The sequence below is a fragment of the Nematolebias whitei genome, chromosome 2 (genome assembly GCF_014905685.2).
Source record: "Nematolebias whitei isolate Nwh7 chromosome 2, NemWhi1, whole genome shotgun sequence".
In the NCBI taxonomy this organism is placed as follows: Eukaryota; Metazoa; Chordata; class Actinopteri; order Cyprinodontiformes; family Rivulidae; genus Nematolebias; species Nematolebias whitei.
The window spans coordinates 1740271-1747187 of NC_056499.1; the positions used below are offsets into that span (position 1 = coordinate 1740271).

Genomic DNA, 6917 nt, shown 5'->3' on the forward strand with positions numbered 1-6917 from the left:
TTGTGTTGGTTGTGGTGTGGGTTGTGTTGGTGTTGAAGTAAATTAAGTCATAACGGTTTTTGCTTGGTGTGTGTGTGTGTGTGTGTGTGTGTGTGGGGGGGGGGGGTCACTGGTGCCCGTTATTTGTTTTAATTCAAATAATCAGTTGATAAATCTTCAGGTCAAACGGTTTTGACTTAATTTACTTGTGTTTTATTTCATCTACGTGTTAATGAAAGAAAAGTGTGCAGGTTAAAGAACCTAAACGTTTTCGCTGATGTTCAGATGGAAATCTGTCATCCTCCCCAGAAACGTGCACGCAGGACGGTGCATGTTTGTAGCCGTGACTCTGCTCGCCCATCTGTGTGTGATCAGCTCAAACATCACGGGACAAGAGTCCTTGGACCTGCACGTGAACCCTTCAGCCAATGAGAAGAAGCCACGGCTCCAAAACTCATCGTTTTCTCGTTTTAAGCCACAGACGTAAGAATTAGTTCAGATCAGTCGACTTTGATTCCATCCACACAAAACCTCCGTTTAACAAGGAACTGCCTCTGATTCCTGACAGAACCAGACGGTTGTTATAATGTGAGGGGCGACACGAACACAACTAACACAATGACACACAACATTCCAGCAGAACAGGGAACGGGCCCACGTGGTTCTGATCCGTTCTGCTCGCCTGAGGGAAACAGGCCTTCCTGTGGGGGAGTGTGCATTCAGACATGGTGGAGGGTGGAGCTGCTGTGGACCCACCTCCCTCTGAAAGAAACAGCAGACAAGCCCCAAGTGCTCAGGCTGCTGCAGCGTGACCCCCCCCCCCCCCCCACACACACACACACACACGCACGCACACACACACACACACACACAGCTGAGCTGCAGTCAGAGCGAGTCATGGAAGCTCAAGGTCTTGAGACGACTAGAAACCAGTAGAAGCTGAAGGAGTTTCTCATGAATAAATGGGTCTGATGGGAGCTTCATACAGTTCACAGAGGATCAGCTCATGTCTCTGAATTACCCCCCCCCCCCCACTTGTTTGGCTCTACTCCAAATCCACACAAGCAGCCATGAGAGGCGCTGAGCAACAGGACAAAGGTTCAGCAGTGCGTGGGTTAAATCGACACACTAGAAGAACTTTCAGTTCTTTTTGCTTTTAAACAACAACTGACAGTTTAACCAAACTATGAATCTCTATAAAGTTTATTTCTTCAAAGTGCTGCTCTTCTGATCCACTTTTTTCATTCAACCTTTATTTCTACTCGTTGGTCTCATTGAGCCTCGAGGACTCAGCTGCAACAGAGACTGATTTAACAAAGAACGATGACAACAACGCACAGGCATAAAAAGATAAGATGCAAAAAAAGTAACAAAAACAGCTGGATATTATATAGATATAGATAGATATAGAAAATATAGACTATAGGGTGAATGTATAAAACTAAAACAGGAACATGTCTGCATTGGTCCCTGCCAGGAGTCCAACAGATGTTTGAAGCCACTTAGAGAGGTCAAAGGTCGAGAGCTTCAGGTCTTTTTACAAGATGTTCCAGGAAACAGGAGCAGGTCTTTAGTCTGTTTCAGTCCTCACTGAGGGACACGTTTGACGTTTGAACCTCCTCTGCTCCGTCTGTTTGTTTTCTGAACCCGTCCAGAGGATCTGACGTAACTCTGCTTCTATTTGCACACACAGATTTGATCTCGTGTGAGCGTGTCTCCGTCAGAGCGCCGCCTGTTTGAAAAGCTTTCCAACAGGTCAAAGTGACACATTCAACACCCCCCCCCCAGAAGGTGACATGACAAAAGGCAGAAGAGACTCAGTGAGAGCAGCAGAAGATGAAGACCAGCTGCCACATGGAAGAAGGATGCTCAGCTCACATTCTCAGGAGACAGAAGAAACGCAGGCTCTGATGAACCTGCACACATGATGAACACTGGAGTCTTTGATGAAAAGGCCTTTTCATTTTGAAGCGTTGGACAAAAGATAAATTCAATCGTTACTTTAATAAAACTTAATTCAAACTCAAGAAGACGTAAAGAATAATACTCGTGTGTCCACACAGCTGCATCCTTAACAATGACAAAACGAAAGGCCCATGAACAAAGTGTGTGAAGAAGTCCAGAACCGTCTGTGAAGACCTTCAGACCTTCTCTCTGCCCATGAACCATATGTTTGTGTTAGCACTGGGGGAGAAGGCTGCGCTGCAACACACGACCATCACGACCAGTGCCTTATGCTTTAAATGGGTTCATTTGTATTTATCTTTTACTTCTTTATTTCATTATGATTTCTGTTTCAGTTCGGATTATATTCCTTGGGGTTTATTGCATTTGTTTAATTATTTGTACTTTTGGTGCACCCTTTGTTTGCTGGTTCAAGGTTTTCGTGCTTGCTGATCTCACACCTGCTTCCAGTCTCTAATCACCTGAACCATCACCCACCTCTGCATGACTTCCTGGATCCTTGTCTTTTTTCTTAAAACTCATCACTAATGTTTAAGATGCGCATGTTGTAGTTTTTCTCTTCTCGTGTTATTTCCTGTTTGGTTTCTGAATATTGCTGAATGTTTGTCACCATTTTCATTCTGGCTACTTTCTTCTGCAGGAAGGTTGCTGTGAGATTTATAATGAGAAGGACCTTCATTTTATTATTTTATTGCTTTTGAACTTCCACATTATTTTTATTTATTTCATTATTACTCATGTATTTTTATGTAACACCGATTGTTTCATCCTCCTGTTGCACGGCAGGCTTCAGGCAGATTTACAGTTCTGAGTTTAGTTTTAGACACTTGAAGGTTCAAGCAGCGTGTGCCCTTTTTATTCTTAAGAAGACTAATTGTTCTTTAGTGTTCTGAAGGTGTGTGTGAGTGTGTGTGAGTGTGTGTGTGTGTGTGTGTGGGGGGGGGGGGGTCCAGTTTGTTGGATGCTTCTGTTCAAGCTTGGAAACAGTCGGTTGCATTTCCAGTTAAACACGACATCATCTTCAGCTGATCGCTTCTTTTGTCTCTTCCAGCAAATAACATTTGATCTATTTATCATGTCACATCAGGCACATGTTAAAAAATAATAACTTTAAAAATCTTCCCACATATTTAAACAGCTGACTGAATTATTGGCCTATCTCCAGCCCTGCTGATAATCTTTGTCCGTCTCTGCTTTATGCTGCTTTACCTCATCCAAGAGGTGCATTCAAGACCCGACAAAGGAAGAGAAGCTGGTATCAAGATCAAACTGCCCCCCCCCCCCCCCCCCAAAATAATTAAACGTATCACTGGCAAATCTCCAGTGTTTTCTCATTGGAGAGGATTACTCATGCTAATGTAAAAATTACCAAAGAGACGTACTGATGATGATGATGATGATAATAAAAGTTGTGGTTGTGACTCTTCTAATTCATTCAGCAACAAATAATCATCGAAGGCTCCAGATGCAGATTCACATCTGTGCAGTTTGGTTTTGCAGCTCAGTGTACGAGTCCGGAGACTGATCCACCGATTGAGTCATCGAAACAACTGTGAGCGACAGCAGCACTGCTTAATGCAGTCACACACACACACACACACACACACACACACACACACACACACACACGTGCATATTTTCAGCTCCAGAAACATTCATGTTGGTTGTCGTGTGTGTGCTGGCAGACAGAAGAGCACAAATAATCTGTTTCAGGTACAATTACCTCCATTAAAAAGACAAATAAAGATTGTGTCACATGCTTCAGGGTTGAAATGACTTTAGAAATGTTGATGCATTTTTTTAAGGTTTTAGTTGTATCAACTTCCTGTTTTATTTTTTAAACCTTCTGACCTTGTGTGCTTTTATTAATTCTACTTCCTGTTTGGCTCCACACTTGTTGACTGATTGCTCCTCGTCTGCGTTGCAGTTTTTCATCAAGCCTCCCAGCACGTTACTGTTTCGGTTCTTGCAGAACTTCCTGTTTCTTGTCTGATTTTTAAGCTTCAAGCACTTTGGTAGAAATATTCAAACTACATTTCATTTGTAAAGAGGAAGAGCAGCTGGCCAGAGTCTGCAGCTGCTTCAGGACCAGAAGCTGAAAATGTCCGATCACTGCAGGCATCTTGTTTCTTTTCCTGCTGTGCGTCAGCGTCTAGTGACATGAGTCGTCCTGCAGGAAGTGCTCGTATCGATAAAAAGTGCTCTCGTGATGTCACAGTGTGCACGAGTCAGGGTGACAGACCATCCACGGCCGACTGAGCACATCAACTAAAGGAACCTGCAACAAGTTTGATCTGTGCATGAAGTTTATCATTTTAAATTATTAGTCCAGTTTTAATTCCTGATATACATTGAATTACTTACTTGGATTAAATGCCCCCAACAAACAAACAAAAAACAACTAATCAGGTCACTAGTTTTGTTTTCTTGATTTTTTCTAAATCAAATCACTTCTTCTTAATATTGTGAAATTTAAACAGAAATCTGTTTTTACTCATTTGAATCACTTTTACGTCACTTTATAATGTCGCTGTTTTTGTTTCATATTTTTACATCATTTCTTCCATTTACTTTTCATTTGATATATTCTTTGTCTTCACTCTTTGTTAAACCAGGTCTCTGTTGTAAACGAGTCCTCGAGGCTCAGTGACACTGACCTGTAGAAATAAAGGTTGGACTGAATTGAAAAGCACCAAATATAATGTTTGTCACTGATAAACTGAGATGAGCAGATTGTTTGCATGTAATAAATGTAAATGATCGTATTCTTAGTGTTACGTGAGCGTGTTGTTCTGCAGCCTCGCTGCAGCACGTTGTTGCATGATGCAACTCATCAGAGCTGACGCAGCAGCCATGAATACAGAGCACGTTCAAGGAGCAGGCGCACGAGCACAGCTGACTTATGGAAGCTGGCACGGAGCAGACGAGCATGCAGACACTTGGGTCTCATCATCAGAACAAAATGACAACAGCAAAGCGTTTAACAAAGTGAGGCGAGTCGAGCAGGATGCGAGAGCTTAATGACAACGTGGACGGGACGAGGAGCCTCGGATCTGCTCCTACCTGAGTGCAGGCTCCTGAATGCAGTCAGCACAGCAGCACCATCTTTAAAGGACAAACACACGGTGGTTAGGAGCCGGCACCAGACTGGAGTTTTGAATTAAAACACACAGGTCACAAACCAATACATGGAAATGACAACAATATAAAACTAGAGAAGAGCAGCACATTAAAGCTTGATTGTTGCTGCAGATCTTCTGCTCGTGACCTGTGGTGTCTGTTTAATTCAACTCAACACATTTTATTTCTCAGGGACTCGACGTGGAGAACTCCAGCACTTTGTTGCTTTTCACAGCGTTGTGCTGCACGGCCCGACTTCACCCAAACCAACAGCACTATTTTTGTCCTCACGCTTTCAGGAGTTGTTTGAGTTCGCCCCTCGACAAACAGCAGCAGGTTGTAACAGTATGAGTCTGTCCTCTTCAACATGTCACTGATCGCTCTACAAATTCACTCCAGGCAAGTTTGATCAGCTGAGCCAGAAACACGCAGCTCGACTGAATATAGACACAAAGTGCCATGAATGCAACATTAATGAGCAGCTGCTGTTGCACGACACGGACTGCACACTTCTTTACACGATCCACAACAAGGCCGTCCTGAAGCTGAGACGATCCATGTCAACGTGTGAGAAACATGAACTTGTCTAACCAAACAGTAAGCCCTGAGGATGCTGCATGTGCATCATGTTACGGTGGTGAAGCCACATCCTGACAAGCTTCTGACAAGCCGTTGTATCTCTCACTCCACGTTTCCTGTTATACCAGCCTGCAACGTTCTCCACAACTCAACCGTATTTAAAAAGTCCTAAGGTTTAAAAAAGTAAACCAGATGGACAAATGGTTGCAATGACACAAGTTCAGACTGTGAACAACATTAATAACGTGGCACGTTGAGCTCAGGTCGGTGGTGTCGTTCTTCTCTTATCATCAGGACATCATTGAGCTGGACCACTTCACTAACGGACAATTGGTTTTGTGACAGAGCCCAAAGACAAGAAGCAGAACCTGGATGAACTCAAACAACCTCAACTTTACGCAATAACAAGAACTGAGAGAAGATGTTTAACAAAACACTTCCCAGGCCTGAAATGGTTTCTTCCCATCGGTGTGCAATGTGTGAAAGGAGGGAGGCAGCCTGAAGAGATGAAGTCAACTGGCCACTGTTACGCCCCTGAGCTGCCCAGTGACAGTGACACAGCTGTACTGGTGAGTGTGACCACTGTCAAACACTCCACATCTACACTTTACTCCTCTGGCTCATTCAGCAGCAAACCACAAGGGGAACAGCCTCACCGTAAACTGGTCCCAGTACAAGTTGTAAGTCCTGCTTCCCTCCACATAAAAAAAGGATTTTGTCTTTATTTAAAAAAATACAAATAAAAAAAAAGACCGCAGTTTTGTTCCAGGTTTGACATTTGTTGATTTGTGTAAGATGCAACAGTTCAAAAAGACTGGGCACAATCCATTAATCTTAAAACGTATATGTTGATGATCTAAGTGTTTTTATAAAAGTTCACATGTTCACAGCAGCTGGCTTCACTGATCAATTCTGAACGACCGGAGGACGTGAAGACACGACCACTGTTCCACCGTACGTGAACGGTGCTGAAGTCTGACAGAAGATCTGAGGGACGTAACAAAACCAGAAGAAACGAGGAAGGCCACAGGAAGTTGAAGAACAGCTGATTACAAACAAAAACAGCTGGCAGGAAGTCGACAGACCCTACAAAATAAAAGAAAAAGAAAGGAACAAATTTGATCTATTTGAAACAAAACATTAATCAAAAACCAAACAAAGTCAAGTTATAGTTACTTTTACCATTACAAACTCATATTTCACTGGTCATCATTAACTGGTCATCAGTAACTGGTCATCATTAACTGGTCATCATTAACTGGTCATCATTAACT

At 43.0% G+C, this 6917-nt stretch overlaps 1 protein-coding gene across 1 annotated transcript in view; it reads right to left on the reverse strand.

Annotated features, from left to right (window-relative positions):
* ano5b (anoctamin 5b) overlaps window positions 1–6917 on the reverse strand; it is a 33497-nt gene that overhangs the window by 15607 nt on the left and 10973 nt on the right. The gene's annotated exons all lie outside the window — the stretch shown is intronic.